The 17764-nt window shown below is 47.4% G+C and overlaps 1 long non-coding RNA gene across 1 annotated transcript; it reads left to right on the top strand.

Moving 5' to 3' along the window:
- Positions 1-8700: 8700 nt before the first annotated feature.
- Positions 8701-17181, top strand: LOC128311248 (uncharacterized). Its single transcript, XR_008289440.1, has 2 exons — positions 8701-9509; positions 16065-17181. It is a non-coding gene; the product is annotated as an uncharacterized LOC128311248 (long non-coding RNA).
- The last annotated feature ends 583 nt before the right edge of the window (positions 17182-17764 follow it).

Below are 17764 nucleotides of genomic sequence, written 5' to 3'. Positions count from 1 at the left end.
CCTCCACATGGAGTCTGCTCTCCATAGACAAAGAGGGTTGTCCAAACTGGCTTGTCTCACTGACAAAAACTCTCCAGACTCCACTTCTAAAAAGAATTCTGGCACCTCAAAGATGGCATATAGCTAATCCCACAGCTGCCACAGCACAGCTGCTAAGGGAAGACGTTGGGAATCTTCTCTTGCTCACTCTGAGGCTGAATGGGCACTCACCTGCAAAAGGTCAGTGGAGGTTGTATCATGTCCTCTACCCAAGGAAGGACTCCATGCACCTGTCTTCCTGGGGCCCCTGAGGCCAGAGGAAAGATTTTAATGTTCCCCAGGATTATCCCATGAGCCAATTTCCACTTCTACTTTTTCCCGGTTACAGAAATTTTCTCTGTTACTAGGACACTGAATCTAGCAGCAGACTTGGCTGGACCCTGAAGCCTGGGTCAGCTGTCTCATCAGATCCCCAAAGCCACAGAATGCCCTTCACATGTCCCAGCACACACACACACACACACACACACACACACACACTGAGAGAAAGAGAGAGAGAGAGAGAGAGAGAGAGAGAGAGAGAGAGAGAGAGGTTTGCAAAGGATAGCCACACACAGGGAGGCTGACCTGGCCTGCCTGAAGTGGGGTCACCAGCAGGAAATTTGCCTTAAGTCAGCGGAAGTTAAGCTCCAGGGCCCTCACTTATATGAGCTTTTTCCAATTTCACTGTAGTCTAAAACCATACCTTGTATGGGTTTTATTTATTTATTTATTTATTTATTTGTTTGTTTAATTTTTTATTTAAGTTCAAGTTAGTTAACATACAGTGTAGTCTTGGCTTCAGGAGTAGAACCCAGTGATTCATCTCTTACGTATGCTACCCAGTGCTCATCCCAAACAGTGCCCTCCTTAATGCCCATCACCCTTTAACCCATCCTCCCCACCCATCTTCCCTCCAGGAACCCTCAGTTTGCTTTCTGTATTTAAGAGTTTCTTATGGTTTGCCTCCTTCTCTGTTTTTATCTTATTTTTCTTCCCTCCCTCTAAGTTCATCTGTTGTGTTTCTCAAATTCCACATATGAGTGAAATTATATGATATCTGTCTTTCTCTACCTGACTTATTTCACTTAGCATAATATGCTCTAGCTCCATCCATGATGTTGCAAATGGCAAGATTTCATTCTTTTTCATGGCTGAGTAGTATTCCATCGTGTGTATGTATATGTGTGTGTGTATGTGTGTATATATATATATATATATATATATATACATGTATTTATGTATACATACATACCACATCTTCTTTATCCATTCATCAGTCAATGGAAATTTGGGATCTTTCTATATTTTGACTATTGTTGATAATGCTGCTATGAACATTGGGGTGCATGTGCCCCTTCAAATCAGTATTTATGAATCCTTTGGATAAATACCTACTAGTGCAGTTGCTGGGTCGTGGGGTAGTTCTATCTTTAATTTTTTGAGGAACCTCTATACTGTTTTCCAGAGTAGGTGCACCAGTTTGCATTCCCACCAGCAGTGCAAAAGAGATCCTCTTTCTCCACAACCTCGCCAGCATCTGTTGTTGCCTGAGTTGTTAATGTTAGCCATTCTGACAGGTGTGAGGTGGTATCTCATTGTGGTTTTGATTTGTATTTCCCTGATGAGGAGTGACGTTGAGCATCTTTTCATGTGCCTGCTGGCCATCTGGATGTCTTCTTTGGAGAAGTGTCTATTCATGTCTCCTGCCCATTTCTTCACTGGATTATCGGTTTCTATTTTTTAATATTTGTTAAGGTGTGTTTTATTGCCCAGAACATGATCCACTTTGGTGTCTTAGTCTGCTTGTGCTGCTATAACAAAATACCATAGACTGAGTGGCTTAAACAACAGAAATTTATTTTCTCACATTTCTGGAGACTCGAAGTCCAAGATCAAAGTGCCAGCAGGGCCGGTGTCTGGTGTGGGCTCTTCCGTTGGCCCGTTGGGCACATGTCTGTCTTCTTGCTGTGTGCTCACATGACGTCTCTTCTTATAAGGACATTAATTGTATCAGACCAGAGTCTCACCATTATTATCTCATTAACCTTAATTACTCCCTTGGAGACCCTAGCTCCAAATTTCTCCACCCTGGGGATTAGGGCTTCAACATATGAATTTCTGGGAGGGGACACAAACACTTGGTGAATATTCTGTGTGAGCTGGAGTAGAAAGTGTATTCTGCTCATGTTGGATGCAGTGTTCTGTAAATGTCAAAGATCCAGTTGATAGTGCTGTTCAGCTCAACTATATATGTACTGATTTTCTGCCTCCTCGATCTGTCAGTTTTTTCAGTTTTTTTTCACGTGAGGATGGGAACGACAACTTCCAAGCTCTTTACATGTTGGAGCTGAAACAGGGGCCCTCCTGATTGGCTTCTTTGAGCCAGAAGGAGTTAAATAGGAGGGGGAAATGGAGACAGCCCCTTCCTGGCTGCCCTTGGCAATGTATGTAGGTGAAATGTCTTCATCCATGTATTATGGAGAGCAAAAAGGTTGCCTTTGGAGTGTGGAAAACAAAGATGGGATAGAAACAGGGGCAGAGAAGGGAAGAAATTTCTGAGGGGATCCTGAGTCTGTGGCCCTAGTACGAGGGACAGACGACAGCCTTGGTGTTCACACGTGGCATTGTGAAAGAAGGTGTACAAACTCAGAGAGACCCTGGGACATAAGCAAGAGAGGGCTCTGGGTGCCTTATTTTCAGTGTTCAGGGTGGATGCTTCGATATAATGATTTGCATAAAATATATATTTGGTCATTCAGATGCCAGACACGGGGTTCGAAGAGCTTCTGGGTTGGTGAACACGTGGATATTGGGGATGTTGGCTGTCCTGGAAGGGCATGGAGGGTCTGTACCCACTCCCTGTACCTCACCCTAAGCATCTCTTCCTCTGGCTGTTGATTCATACCCTCTGTCATATCTTTCCATAACTGGTAAATGTAAGTGTTTCCCTGAGTTCTGTGAGCCACTGTAGCAAATTAACAGGACACGGGGAGTAGGTTTTTGGAACCTCCAGTCTGTAGTAGGTTGGTCAGAAGCACTGGTAACAGCTGGGGACTCATGACTGGGATCTGAACTGTGGGGTGGAAGGCAGTCTTGTAGGACTGAGCCCTTAACCCGTGGAATCAGATGGAATCTCTGGGTAGATCATGTCAGAATTGAGTTGCATTCTTGGCGCCTGAGAATTGCTTGGTGTCATGTGCCCCCTCCCCCCCAGTGTGGGAACTGGGTCCAGGAACCTAAAAAAAATGCCAACCAGTCAGAATTCCTAGGGCATTTTGGTGGTTTATAGGATCTGGCAGACAGAATAGTATTGAAACTGCGACTACCAGCCATAAGAATCTCTACCAATGGGGCCCCTGGGTGGCGCGGTCGGTTAAGCATCCGACTTCAGCCAGGTCACGATCTCGCGGTCCGTGAGTTCAAGCCCTGCGTCAGGCTCTGGGCTGATGGCTCAGAGCCTGGAGCCTGTTTCCGATTCTGTGTCTCCCTCTCTCTCTGCCCCTCCCCCGTTCATGCTCTGTCTCTCTCTGTCCCAAAAATAAATTAAAAAAACGTTGAAAAAAAAAAAAAGAATCTCTACCAAGTACTATGCCCGGCACTTCACAAACATTATCCCTAATCCTTAAGATAAACCTATAAAGGATGCAACCATTACTCATACAAATGGGGTCCGTGTTCACTCTGTCCACAAAATAGTAGACACCAATACCCTCTAGTCACGGTCTTCATCTCTGAGCAGTGTTAATTCCTCTCCTAATTCAGTCACCAGTGCCACCTGAACTTTGTTACCTAGAAACTATATTGTAATGGGAAACACCACCAGCACTATATAAATCATTAGAGGAAAGTCAGCAAGGGAAAATGATGAGTGTGTATAACGGGGAAGAAAATGTGCAAGCTCCCATACTTCACACCTGTAACTGGTCGCAGGGCCTTGGCTGGTATCAGAATTTCTGTGTTTGTAGGACATAAATATGTGGCGGTTCAAGTCCAGGCACTCAGAAGTCCCTTCCCCATTTCATGGGGCATTGACATGGCTGGGGAGGTGGGGGTGCTGATGAGACGGCATACCCTGGTACAAGTTAGGGAGCATGAGTCCATTTTCTAGGGAGCTCAGTGCAAATCCTAGGAACCCAGGCTTCAAAGACCATCCAACACTGTGGCTAATAGTGGTCGCTGGAGTCCGAGAGCCAACTCATGTCCATCTTGTACTACTTCCTAGATAAAGTGGCCTTGAGCAAATTCCTGCCCCCCCCCCCCAGTGTCTCTCATCTGGGACAGAAGATTAAATGAAATAATCAGTGTAAAGCACTCCATAAATGTTAGCTATTAGTATTAATAGCTGTCACTGTGAATTATTTTTTTTTTTATGTTGGACGGCAGTCCAGAGAGGACTACTTACAGTTACTTAGGTTTTAAATTAATGTTCCTTTCATTAAAATAGAAATAACTTAGTTATCCTTAAGCTGTTATGTTCAGATTACAGATCTTGTTATTTTGTTTATAAAAATGGCAAGAACAGTGACCTTCAATTTTCTTTGATTAATGATCTATTAACTTGAAGACCCTAAGCTCCCTTTAGAAATCATCTGCAAACTTAATTAAACTCCTCTAAGCACTCTGAACTGCATTTATAAATTTAATATATTACATTTCCTTGGTAAGCACTTCAGTTGCCTAACAAAGCAAACTAATGACTCTAACAAGCAAGTAACAAATTTTTATATGCCTAAGAAATAAAATGTATTCACATGATGAAATAAAAGAAAGAAAAATTAAAATGTATTAACATAGTGAAACACCAGTTTTCTTTAAAACCCTATTCAGGAGCGCTTGAGTGGCTCCGTAGGTTAAGCGTCTGACTCTCGATTTCGGCTCAGGCCATGATCTCACGGTTTGTGGGATCGAGCCCTGGGTTGGGCTCTGTGCTGACAGAGCAGAGCCTGCTTGGGATTCTGTCTCTTTCTCTCTCTCTGCCCCTTCCCTGCTCTCTCTCTCTCTCAAAATAAATAAAGCTTTAAAAAAATAAAAAATAAAATCCTATCCATATTCACAAAAAATAAAGCCAAATTTTCTTTCCCCTTTCAACTTAAAATCACAAGTCTAAATTTGTCACACATGTAAAACTGGAAGCAACAGGCTAATCTGTCAGTCTTTAATATGCTAGATCCTCTTACCTATTACAATATTTTAAAGAAACAACTATGCACAGGTTACTCCTAAACTTAACATGACATTTTGCTTCTAAACGCTTGTTTCCTCATCTTCATGTTTAAACCTGAACTTTCCCAGGTTAGAAAAGGGCCCTTGAAGAAGCAGATGCCACATCTCCAGAAGGTCAAGGGCACCACCCTCCGGGAAATGGTGACGCCAGGCTGGCAGTCGATGGCCAAGATCTGGATGTTTCTCGGTCAGAGTCAAAACTGAGGATTGGATTCGGGCTCAGCAGAGTCCAGAGGGCCACAGTTCTACCTGCCAGGCCCACCGTACACTTGGGATGACAACAGGTACCCCAACTTTATTCCTTTCAGATAGCATTGGCTTTGCCACCAAGGCTCCCTGGGCACTTATGCCCTTACCCACTTTTCCATAACCTCTTTTTTAACTTTTATTGGTTTAGTTGAGGAGTTGGCATGCTCCATTCCCCATGACCAACCCCTTCCCCCAGGTTTCTTCGATTGGCTTCAACCAACCTACTTACCGTCTGAGTCATGTCCTGTTGGCTTCAGCTGCAGCATTAAAGTCATGCCAAGGACATAGCATTTTCCCACAGGCATACGTTGCTTCCCGGCTGATTTTAGAGAAGCAGGCACTTTTCCTGAGATAATCATTTGCTATTTGTTCTTGGTATATTTTCCTCCCCCTATACAACCTGCCTTTCCTGCTTTTATTTTCAGGCTCTTGAGCAATTTAAGGGGATTGGGTGGGAGTTGGGGAGAGGAGAAACAGGTGGTTTGAGAGAACTCAGTGGCCAGGGATATCAGTGCGCCCCCATGGAGGGGACAGGACCTCAGGTGGCAGGCCTGGCTTCGAGGCCATCAGGGGAGGGAGTGAGCATGGGCCCTAGCCCCAGGGTCGCCAACCTTGGCAAGGAAGCAAAACAGCCTCCCTGAGGCTTTGACGTGAAGCTTCCACAGTGGCCCTGACATATTTCCCCACCCTCCTCCCATTTTCTAGCATCGTGTTATGCTCTGGGTTCTTACACAGGCCTAGGGAAGAGGAGCCCTGCTTCTCTTTCCCAAAGTAAGGAAGCATGCATTTTTCTGCAGTCCTGGCTGGCAAAGGTAGAGTGAGATCTAATTTGAATTTAATTAAATAAAGAAGAGTGGTCTTTCCAGCATGCCTGAGTTCTGCTATATTCACACAAGATAACTCTGCCTGGAGTGGGAGAAACAGCACCATGAGATGGGTCTGGTTCGGCCATTTAATAGCTGTGGACTCCTGAGCAACGTCACTTCTCCAAGCCTCAGTTTGCTCATTTGTAAAATGGGGATGAGCTTCCCCGCCCCCCCCACCCTCCCAACAGGGTTTCTCCCAGGCCAGGGTCCACCTGCCTAAGTCCAAGGCTATGGAGGGGCGGCCCATGTGGGTTTTAGGGTCACCCTCGCCCTGGCCAAGGAGAAGCCAGTGCCCAGCATGGCCAGCAGAGGGCACTGCCACACCATGCAGACTGTGTCCCAGCCCGCTGAATGGGCTGCTCAAGGAGGCCACCAGCTCTCAGGGCTTTATGGAGCAGCATGCGGCGTCCAGCATCCATCCCCCTTTCAGTGGAACAGTCCAGATGCCCAGACCCTCAGGTGTCACCAGCCCGTAGGCAGAAGGTGACGTGTAACCTGGTTCTCCCACCACAGATCCTTAGCCCCTCAGCACTCTGCCCTGTCTAGAAACCCTTGGGGTGGCTCATGTGTGGTCACAAACCAGTGTGCACCCACCGGGCAGCATTGCAGCTTTGCCAGGCCTCTGGGGTGTCCCACACGGCACCCGTGGCACTCCAGACTTACAGCAGGTTCCACTCATCAATGGACACCACCCCTAAGGGTCACAGCTGAGAAGCAGTCAGACTTCAGCAGCAGGCAGAACGACCCCGCCCCTCTCCGTGAGAGGAAAGAGGACTCAGCTATGAGTCCTGCAGGGACCACCGGTCTCCCCGTGACCAGTTCTTGCCTTCTCACAGCCGGGGCTAGGTCACTGGGTCATCCCCTCGGGCCCAGTTCCCAGACCACCTGGAGGGCCCAGGTCACCCCAATGGTGTGACTTCTACTTAAACAACCAATACTTCCATTCCCTCAGTGTGCCAGGCCCTCTCATACCTCTCATGCCACTTAATATCAAGGAAATGAGACAGAGGCTATCACTCCCATGGGGAAACTGAGGCTCGGGAGAGATTAAAGGACTTGCCCAAGACTTCATGGAACTACAGTGCTAGGACTGAAAACCAGACTCCAGATTCCAAAGGCCGTGTGAGTTCCACAACGTCGTCAAGCCTCCTGACTGTGGGCACCGGGTGTTTGACTGTTTTGGGGGAAGCAGGAGGGGGGCACTAGCTGTCCGGCAGAAGTCTGGAAGACCCGCTGTGCAGGTGCAAGCCAGCTCAGCTCAAGCTGAGGTTGCGTCACACGAAGCCCGGACAGGCCTGGAGAACAGATGCTTTCTGTGGGCTGCTTGTTTGGGGTAGCCCAGCCAGAAGGAGTGCAGACCCCCGTGAGGCATCTGTCCTTACCTGAGATTGAGCAGGGCTCCTGAGAGGCCCTGATGACAGGACACTTAAGAGGGAGGTAGAGGCGGGGGTTGGCAGGGAAGCTCAGACCATACTCTCACTGTTCTGGCTGTTCCTTGGTCTGGTAGCAGATGTCAGGAACATGGGGCTGATGTCCACCCTGTCCCCCACCTCCTTAAAGCAAGTGGGCTCGGGGCCCTCTTCCGCTTCCTTCACACAGGACACCAGTGGGATGTCACCATTCAGCCCAGATTTGCCATTGGTAAAAATTCAGTTTCCCCAAATGGGAGGCCCCGCTCTGCACAAGAGACTGGGCGAGACCTGCAGGGATCTTGATGAGGGATCAGAATGAGGGAGGCAAACACATCCACAGATCAAAATAGCCCAAGGTCAAGGGGATAGGAGACCTGAAGGTGCAGAGGCTGGGGGTGGAGGGTAGTGTTGCGGCAGCTGGAGGGAGTGAATCTGTCTGGAGGGGGTGGCCAGGGAAGACCTAAGGCACAGGTAGCAGAGGGCTGAGCCAAGGCTGAGAGCTAGGAAGGGGAGCACTGGTTTAGAACCAGGGAGATGACTGGCCAGCTGCACGAGAGGGGCTTGAGAGCACTTGGCAGGGATGAAACTGGGAGGGTGGTGTGGGGCCCAAGTGTGGGCAGTTTCGTGGCAGGCTGAGGATACCATGGGCACGTACAGCTGACAGAGGGGCAGCAAAGCACCTAAAACTCCAAAACAGACTTCCTGGGTTCAAATCCTCACCCAGCCAATCACTAGCGGTGTGACCTTGGATAAGTCATTCAGTTCCTCGGTGTTCTAGTTTCTCCCCCATAAAATGTAAACTGTACGTAGACTTAGCATGTGCCTGGATCATAATGGTGCTATAACTCCTACTTCACATAAATAGTAACAATGGCTCCCATGTAGTGAGCACCTGTGATGTGCCAGACTCTGGGCTGCTTCCCTATCTCCATCACTCACCTCCTTCATCTTCACAGGAAACCTGAGGTAGCTTACCATTATTGCACCCATTCTACAGATGCAGAAAAGGAGGCCCTTGCCAATAGCCTGGGAGCTGCAAAGCGGTGAGCCGGCTTCCCACCCAGACCAGCCTGATTCCAAAGGCCAGGCTCTAAGGACTTCTAAGCTGCATCATTCTGCCGGGCAAGAGGGGCCAGGGGCCTGGGCCACGCAGCAAATGTGGCTTATGGATCTCGGGGATTCTGAGCCCAGCTGGGTGTGCCGGGGGGGGGGGGGGGGGTAGGAGAAAAATTCAGGCCTGCCCCAGTCCCCAGCCCCGCAGCCCCCTCCCCGGGCCCACACCCAGGAGCCCTGGATTGGGGCGACACATCAGGGATCCCGTTGAAAACAGCGCGGAAAGGAGCGGAGCCCTTAAACAGTACAAATGTGTCCCCCCGCGCGCCTGATTCTCCTGGAGCCCGGCGCGCACAGACAGAAGTTGTGTACACAGGATTTTAGTATTTCCTCTCCGGCTCCAGCCCCAATTTGAGGGCCTGTAAAAGCTTGAATGGCGTCCAGTGCGGCGTGGTTTGCCTAAGCTCGGCTCCGGCTCCAGCGGCGCGGAGTCAAAGCAGCCCACACAGGGACCGGGCGCCCGCGGGGGGCGCCTGGGGGCAGGGGGCGCCCACGCCTACGGCCAGGCCGCCCCGCCTGGGCTGGCAGCGCCCACCAGCACCCCTGGGGACTGAGTGCACTAACGGGGGACGCCAGGGCGTGTCTGCGCCACCCTTTCTTCCCCCGGAGCCTGGAAGGAAAAAGGGTGAGTGGGGAAACCACTGAAACGTCATTGGGGTGGGGGCGCTCCCCGTCTCTGGGGGGGGGGCGGGGGGGGAGGGTTGGCTGGTCCAGGTGTCTTTTCCGAGGTCTAGACAAGGTGGGAGGCTTGTCAAGTCCCAGATTTTAAACATGCCCCGGGCACCTCTGCCCCACCTCCCAGTTTCAGTTTCCTGGCTAGCTGTGTGAGTCTATACAATTCACCCACCCTCTCTGAGCGTCCATCCCCTCATCTCCATCTCGGACCCCTGCCAGCTCCACCTTCCACTCCAGCATCTTGGAGTCTGAGATTGTGAGCAGCCTGGGCTGCAGACAAGGTGTGCCCTCCTCCAGGGGCTGTGACCTGCACAGCCAGTCTGTAAGGACAGGGGTATATCTCAGGGCCAGGAAGAGACACGGGAGGGCTCCCCCCCCCACCACCCCGCCCACGTCCGGGAGGGGCCCGGCACCCCTGACCCTGGGGGACTGGTCATGGGCCTTCCAGGGGTCACTCACACCCTGAGCACAGTGCCCTCTGTGGACACAACCCAGGTCACAAAGGGCTCCACACACGAAGAAGTTTCTGCAGCCACATTCAGCCTGCACTCCACAATTGCTGCTAAGTCCCAAATCCAGAAGTTCCTGCCAAACATGTGTGCCCCTCTGGCCTATGTAGCCTGTGTAACGTTTGGGACTAAATCTGACCTCAAAAGACTCATTTGGTGACTTGAACTGACACTTCACAATTCTAGTATGTGTTTATCCCACTTTCTGGGAATATTCATACAATGCATTCATGAATATTAATGTAAATGTGCTTGATTTACACCGGGAGGCTGCCTGACCCCCCCCCCCATTCCCCCCAACCCCCCACTGTGGGGAGGAAGTTACATAATAAACACCATAGCACTGTATTACTTTTCTAACGCCCCTCAGAAAAAACCTTAAAAACTTCCTGGCCCCAAGGGTTTCACATAAAAAGCTGTGGCCCATAAAACAAAGAGACAGTGAGAAAGAAATGGTAGTGGCAATGATTCAGGTGGTTCTGTTGTGCCTTCCACATAATGAAGTCCCCATCCCAGAGGCCATCATATTGGTAGTGTCTTCTGATGAAAGGGTGGCTTTGGTGTTTAAATACATGGACGTGGGGCGCCTGGGTGGCGCAGTCGGTTAAGCGTCCGACTTCAGCCAGGTCATGATCTCGTGGTCCGTGAGTTCGAGCCCGGCGTCAGGCCCTGGGCTGATGGCTCAGAGCCTGGAGCCTGTTTCCGATTCTGTGTCTCCCTCTCTCTCTGCCCCTCCCCCGTTCATGCTCTGTCTCTCTCTGTCCCAAAAATAAATAAACGTTGAAAAAGAAATTTTTTAAATACATGGACGCTCGGGGCGCCTGGGTGGCTCGGTCGGTTGAGTGTCCGACTTCGGCTCAGGTCATGATCTCACAGTCCGTGAGTTCGAGCCCCGTGTCGGGCTCTGTGCTGACAGCTCAGAACCTGGAGCCTGTTTCAGATTCTGTGTCTCCCTCTCTCTGTGACCCTCCCCCGTTCATGCTCTGTCTCTCTCTGTCTCAAAAATAAATAAAAACGTTTAAAAAAAAAATTTAAATACATGGACGCTCATGGTAATATGGCTCCTAAAGCAGATTTCTTTATGGATGGCTGAAGAGATTTTTTTAAATCTTATTTTGATATTATTACAGATTCTCAGGAAGGTGCAAAGACATGTGCAGGGAGGTGCCATGCGCCCTCCACCCAGCCTCCCCCAATGTGAAGGTCATACTTTACCATAGTATAGTATTAAACCCAGGAAGCCTACAGTGGTACAGTCTTTACAATGAACTCAGATTTTACCAGATATGCATGTGTTTATTTGTGTGTGTGGCTCTTTGCAATTTTATCATATGTGTAGCTTTGTGTAAATTGTCTTCAACACTCTCAGCGGGGTCTTCTGCAGAGCAAAAGTTTTTCATTTTAATGAGGTTCAGCTTATCAATGTTTCTTTTTGTGGATCATGCCCAGGCCTAGATCCTATGCTTTGTCAAGTTTTATAGTTTGTGTTTAAGCCCAGTGAAGTTTATGATCCATTTTTGAGTGAATTTTTGTATAAGGGGTGGGGTTAAGTCAAAGTTCTTTTTTTTTTTTTTTCTTTTTTTGCCTATAGATATCCAGTGGCTAAAGGGATTATAAGAGCTATTTTGACCATACCCAGTTTTGGCTTTAGAAACACTAGTTTTAGATGAAGTAGAAGAGAACTGGAGAAATTAGACAACTTTCCCAAAATTACTGTGGTCATCACAAATTCTGCTCACCAAACATTTCATGCTCTCTCTCTTCCAGGCGTATAATAGGATCACACCTCTGGGCCCCTCTGTGGTTGGGTGGGGCCACATTGGTGCTTGCCAGTGACCTGTGAGTAGAAATTATATGAATCTCTCCCAAACAGGAGCATTTAAATGCTTCTGTGAGACCCTCCACATCTTTTCTTTCCCTCTGTCCCAGCAACCGTTAAGTTCAAAATGGTGACCACTCCATCAGCCTGCATCCCAGAGTGGGGAGAAATGGAATAGAGCCCCCAGTGGATTCATGCGGATATTTAGAAGGAATAAGAAATAAACTTTGGGTCTAAGCCATTACACTTCTAAGCCTGTAGGTTACCAGAGCATGACTCAGCCACTCCTTCCCCATACAGCCACCAAGCTGGACTTCAGAAGAATCCAGGTTCCCCTTCACTCCAGGGTGAGTGCTCCACATGCTTGCTCTGAGGGAAACCCAGCAGGAGGGTTTGTGGCTCTATATGAACCCTCTCTGCTACTGAAACAGCAGCTGTCCCCAGTGCCTGCACAAGCTCAGCTCGAGAAGGGCCCTCAGGGAATTCAACAGTGCTGCTCCCAGTGACCCTGGAGACCTCTGCACTCTGCCTAGCACTAGTCACTCCCCCGACACGGGGGCTGGATTGACTTCTAAGGGGGATAAGGACAAACTGGGACCCACTGAGGAGAGGGCCTGAAATGGGAAGAGGGACACAGAAGACTTCACGGTGTCAAGTCCAGAAGGCAGGGTTTCTGATTCCTTACCATTTCACCTGCCAGAAGTTCCATTCAGAGACAAACAAAACAAAGAAAACACATCATTTCAGGCTATGTCTGGAGGACGTGCCTGAGTCCCTGTAGTAGACCCTGCCTTTGTTTACCAATATCCATTTTTCTTTCCCCTTTGCTAACAAATTCAATTTGTTTGAGATAGAAATGCACCCAGCCTCAAGCGAGGAATCTATGGCCAGATTAAAGCAAGCATGACAAGCCTGTTCCTCTATTCCCAGTCCCCTTGCAACCAGGATTGAACCATAAGATACAGGTGCAAGTGTGTGTGTGTGTGTGTATCTACCTCAAGTAAAGCTTCTGCTTTCCTAAAAAAATAGATTCAGCTGATATGTTCCCTCTTTCCATTTCTCTGTGTCTGTTTTCTTTTGAATGTGGGCATGATATCTAGAGTTGTACCAGCCACCTAAGACCACAAGGAAAAAGCCAAGAGAATCTCAGAGTTGCTGAGTTAAGATAGCAATATTACAACCACCACCACCTGATTCCTTGTTATGAGAAAAAGACTCCCTGGTGCATTTAAACCTCCATAGCCAGGTTTCCAGCTACTTGTAGCCAAACACCTTCCTAAGTGGTAGAATTTCCAGCAGAGGAGTTGGGGAAAATGACTTTTTCTGATTATCAGCCACTGTACTTCTCCTCTTTCCTCACCTGGGGTTGTGTGGCCCCCAGATCAGTCCTGCCCCCAGAAGTCGTCCCTAGATCAATTCTGACCTGCAGCAGGAGGTATGATTTAAGCAGCCTCGTATCCCGAGCTCTGCAGCAGGAGCGTTTTGCATCTTCCACATGAACTCCAGAGTTACCTCCTCCAAACACAAACCTGAACATGGCACTCTTCTGCCCCAAATCCTATTAACTTCCCTCAGACCGCAAGAATGGCATTCAGATCCTTTCCCAAGCCTTCAAGGCCCTTCCCACCTTGGATTCAGCTTACTTTCGTAGCTTTAAATCCCTGTCCTTTTCACCAGGCACCATCCCCATCTTCTGACCCACCTCTGTCACCCCATGTCCACCATGGGCTGATACGTTTGCTCCCTCCTTTGCACTCTTTCTACACACCTTTGTTATAGCAAGCGCCACTCTGCCTTGTAGTTGCTTGTTTACAAATGTTTCCTTCCAGAGATCGTAAGCTGTGAGGACAAGAGCCCGTCCTTATTCTGTTTGTATGTGCTTCAGCTTCCAGAATAGCTAGTATTCAAAAGAAATCCTGGGGATCAAGAAATAAAACCCCAGTGCTGTGGTTATACTTTGGACATTAACCTTGAGCTTCCTCTTTGGGCTGTGTTTGGAGCCACTCTTCAGGTAACTTGTGAAGTTCCCCATTATAAGGAAAGGGTTTGCTCAGTTTCCTATTAAGCAATATTTATTAAGCACCTACTGTGTGCTTGTATCAGTTAGCTATATGCTGTGTAACAAATATCCGCAAAATCCTAATGGTGTATAATCATGAGCATTTATTTCTCACCAGTCTTTGGGTTGGTGGGGAGTATTACAAGGTGTTACTACAAGCCCCACTTTTCAGATGAGGAAACCAGAGGTATAGAGAGGTAATGTAGTCATCCAAGTTTGCATAGTTGATAAGGAGCAGAGCCAGAATAACAAGCAAGAGGACCTGACCTGAGGCTGGAGTCCTAACCATTATCTTGCACTACCTCGCTGCTCTAGACTGCATGTTTGTGTCCCCTCAAACTTTGTATCTTGAAACTTAATTGGTGATGTGATGGTATTCAGACATGGGGCCTTTGGGAGGTGATTAGATCTTGAGGGTGGAGCCCTCATGAATGGAATTAGTGACCTTCTGAAAGAGACTCCAGAGAGCTCTCTTGCCCTTTCTACCATGTGAGAACACAGGGAAAAGACAACCACCTATGAACCAGTAAACAGTTTCTCACCAGGTAACAAATCTGCCAGCATCTTGATCTTGGACTTCCCAGCCTCTAGAACTGCAAGAAAGAAATATCTGTTGTTTATAAGCTACCCAGTGTATGGTATCTTGTTATAGCAATCCAAATGGACCAAGACATTCTCCATCTTGGAGAGTATCCCACTGTGCTTAAGAAGTTGGCTTGTTTTTTTAAAAAACTTAATGTTTATTTCATTTACTTATTTATTTATTGAGAGAGAGAGTGCATGAGCAGGGGAGGGGCAGAGAGAGAGGGAGACACAGAGTCTGAAGCAGGCTCCAGGCTCCAACCGGTCAGCACAGAACCTGACATGGGGCTCCAGCCCACAAATCCTGAGATCATGACCTGAGCCGAAGTCGGCTGCTTAACCAACTGAGCCACCCAGGCGCCCCAAAAGTTGACTTGTTTTAAAAATAACAGCCTAATATTCCAAGGAATGGATGTGGATATACCGTAATTACTTATTCAGCCTCTACTGATGTGCATTTAAGTTTTTCTCAAACTTTTGCTACCACAAACAATGTTGCATGAGCAATTCGTGCCCAAGTCATTCAGCGTCTGTGAAGTATATCTGCAGAGAAATTTTCTAGAAGTGGAGTTGCTGGCCTAAAGTTATGTACCTTTGTAATTTTGATAGATATTGCTAAATTGCTTGCCAACAATCTATGGACTGTCGGTTTCCCCACACCCTTTCCCACAGGATGTGTTAGCAAGCTTTTTGATCTTTAGCAGCACGATGGATGAAAAGCAGTATCTCAGTGTTGTTTTAATTTGCATGGTTTTTATTATGAGTAGTGTTGAAAAAATAATGTTACCTCATGGGGTTGCCGTGAGGATTAAATGAACTAAGACAATGAATACACATCAAGTTCTTAGAACAGTACTCAGTACTTGGTAAGCACTTAATAAATGTTTATTGCTCTTACTATTATATATTAAATGGGGGAGAGCAATGCACAGAGCTCTATGCACAATATGCCACTATTTCTGGGGAAAAAAGGAAGCAAGCAAAAATATGTGTATGTACATAGGCATATACATCCACATCCATGCATACATTGATGTGTGTGTGTGTGTGTGTGTGTGTGTGTATGTGTGTGTCTATGTACTTGCATGTGTATGTAACATTTCTCAGGAAAGATATACAAAAGTACAAAACATTGATGCCTCTAAGGAAGGAATTGTGTGCTGGTGACAGGAGAGAGAAGAGATTTTTCACAGCATTCCCTTTGTATCTCATCATATTTGAATCATGTGCACGAATCATTTATTCTCAAATGGGCTGTAGTTACTGGCACTTCCTGTAGGAAGTGTAGGAAGTCTATACAATTAAGAAGGCTCCCAGCTCCAGGGTTTTAGCCCAGAGTCCTGGGGAGGTGACACATTCCAGTTTGCCACCTTCCCACCCTTGCCTCTTGAGGGCACCAGACTCAGCCCTAATGGTAGCTCAAAAGAAAGCTGGGTTTGCCACCAGCTGAGGAATGAATGGAAAGTACCAGTGTTCATTCTTCCTTTCCCCCCATGTTTTCCACACCTATCACTCCATCCAACCCCCTCAAGACAGAAGGAGGAAGGACCACATGAGAAAAAGGGACCCTGAAATCTTTGCTGCCTTCCAGACGCTCCGTGTGGTAATGGAAGAATTCCTGGACTTGAGTACCCTCATCTAGTCTCAACGAAGCCACCGATCTCCTGGGGAGACAAGAACCATCACCTTCCTGGGCCTTAGTCTTCTGAGAGTGAAAAGGGGTTACTGCCACCCAGCCTACATCATAGGGTTTGGATGAAATCAAATAAGAAATATGAAGCCACACTGAACACACCAAAGCGTGATGTTACAGAACGTGTGGGTGGCATGGGACAGCGAGTGTTCCTGAGCTGTCACCAAAGACAGTGGCCTCTGCTCCACAGGGCATCTGTTCGCAGCACAGACCTCCAACCTGGGAGTGCCTCTTCTCATCCAAGAGAACTGAATGAAACACCTTGCCCAGGTACTACCAGATGTCAGACACCATGTAGAGAATAAAGAGAACAAAGATGCAGGAAAGAGAGAAGCCAATTCCAGGCTTAATAAATGCAGGAATTTTGCAGGATGCGTTGGAAACATCCAACCCCGGTGAAAATCTGTTGATTAAAAACTTAACCCTCAGTCATACGAAGGAATGGAACTTTTGACACATGCTACAACATGGAAGTCATTATGCTGAGTGAAATCAGCCAAACACAAAAGGACAAATACTGTATGATTCCACTTATATGAGGTAGCTAGAATAGGCCATTCATAACGGCAGAAAGTAGAATACAGTTACCAGGGGCTGGGGGCAGGTAAATGGGAACTTATATGCGTTCTGAGTTTCAGCTCTGGAGATGGACTGTGGTGACGGCTATACAACACTGTGAGGGTACTTAGTACTACTGAATTGTACAATTAAAAATGATTGAGGGGCGCCTGGGTGGCGTCCACCTTCGGCTCAGGTCATGATCTTGTGGTTTGTGAGTTCGAGCCCCGCACTGGACTCTGTGCTGACAGCTTGGAGCCTGGAGCCTGCTTCAGATTCTGTGTCTCCCTTTCTCTCTGTCCCTCCCCCGCTTGCACTCTTACTCTCTCTCTTAAAAATAAACATTAAAAAAAAAAAGGCTTTTTAAAAATAAATAAATAAATAAATAAATAAAAATAAAAATGATTGAAATGTTAAATTTTTATGTTATATATATTTTACCAGAATAAAAAGTCGCCCCAAAAAAGAAGGGGGAAAAAAACCCTTTATTGCTCGCCAATTATACGCGATTGCCTTATGAGATCCTGAAACTAATTTTAAAATAAGGGCCCTGAAACAAGAAAACACCGGATCCCAAGAGCAGCAGTAGAGAGAGTGTGAAGGGCCTAAGGGAGCCCGCTAGGTCCACATTGGTGCCACTTCCTGGCCACACTGCTCTGAGTTCCCACTGGTTAATAGAAACTGCCGGGCGGTGACCCCAGAATGCCACTATAGAATATTCACGGTCATACAGATTTGAGTTTGTGTTTGCCTAAGCGATATTGTAACATGTATGTCATTTTCACATCACAACGTGAAGTCATTCATGCTAAAACTAATCCTTTTGTTGACTTCATATAGTCCTTAGTTTAAACACAGAAAAGGATACCTTCGGCTGGTTATCTGGGTCTGGTGAAACTTACCTAGCTATTAAAATTGCGATTCTGCTGTCCTGAGTAGGTGAAATCAGGAAAGCCCCAGTCCCATCCCTCTTAAAAGCATTCTG

The sequence above is a fragment of the Acinonyx jubatus genome, chromosome A3 (genome assembly GCF_027475565.1).
Source record: "Acinonyx jubatus isolate Ajub_Pintada_27869175 chromosome A3, VMU_Ajub_asm_v1.0, whole genome shotgun sequence".
NCBI lineage: Eukaryota > Metazoa > Chordata > Mammalia > Carnivora > Felidae > Acinonyx > Acinonyx jubatus.
The sequence above is the reverse complement of the archived record's forward strand: the minus strand, read 5'-3'. Positions and strand labels throughout refer to the sequence as shown.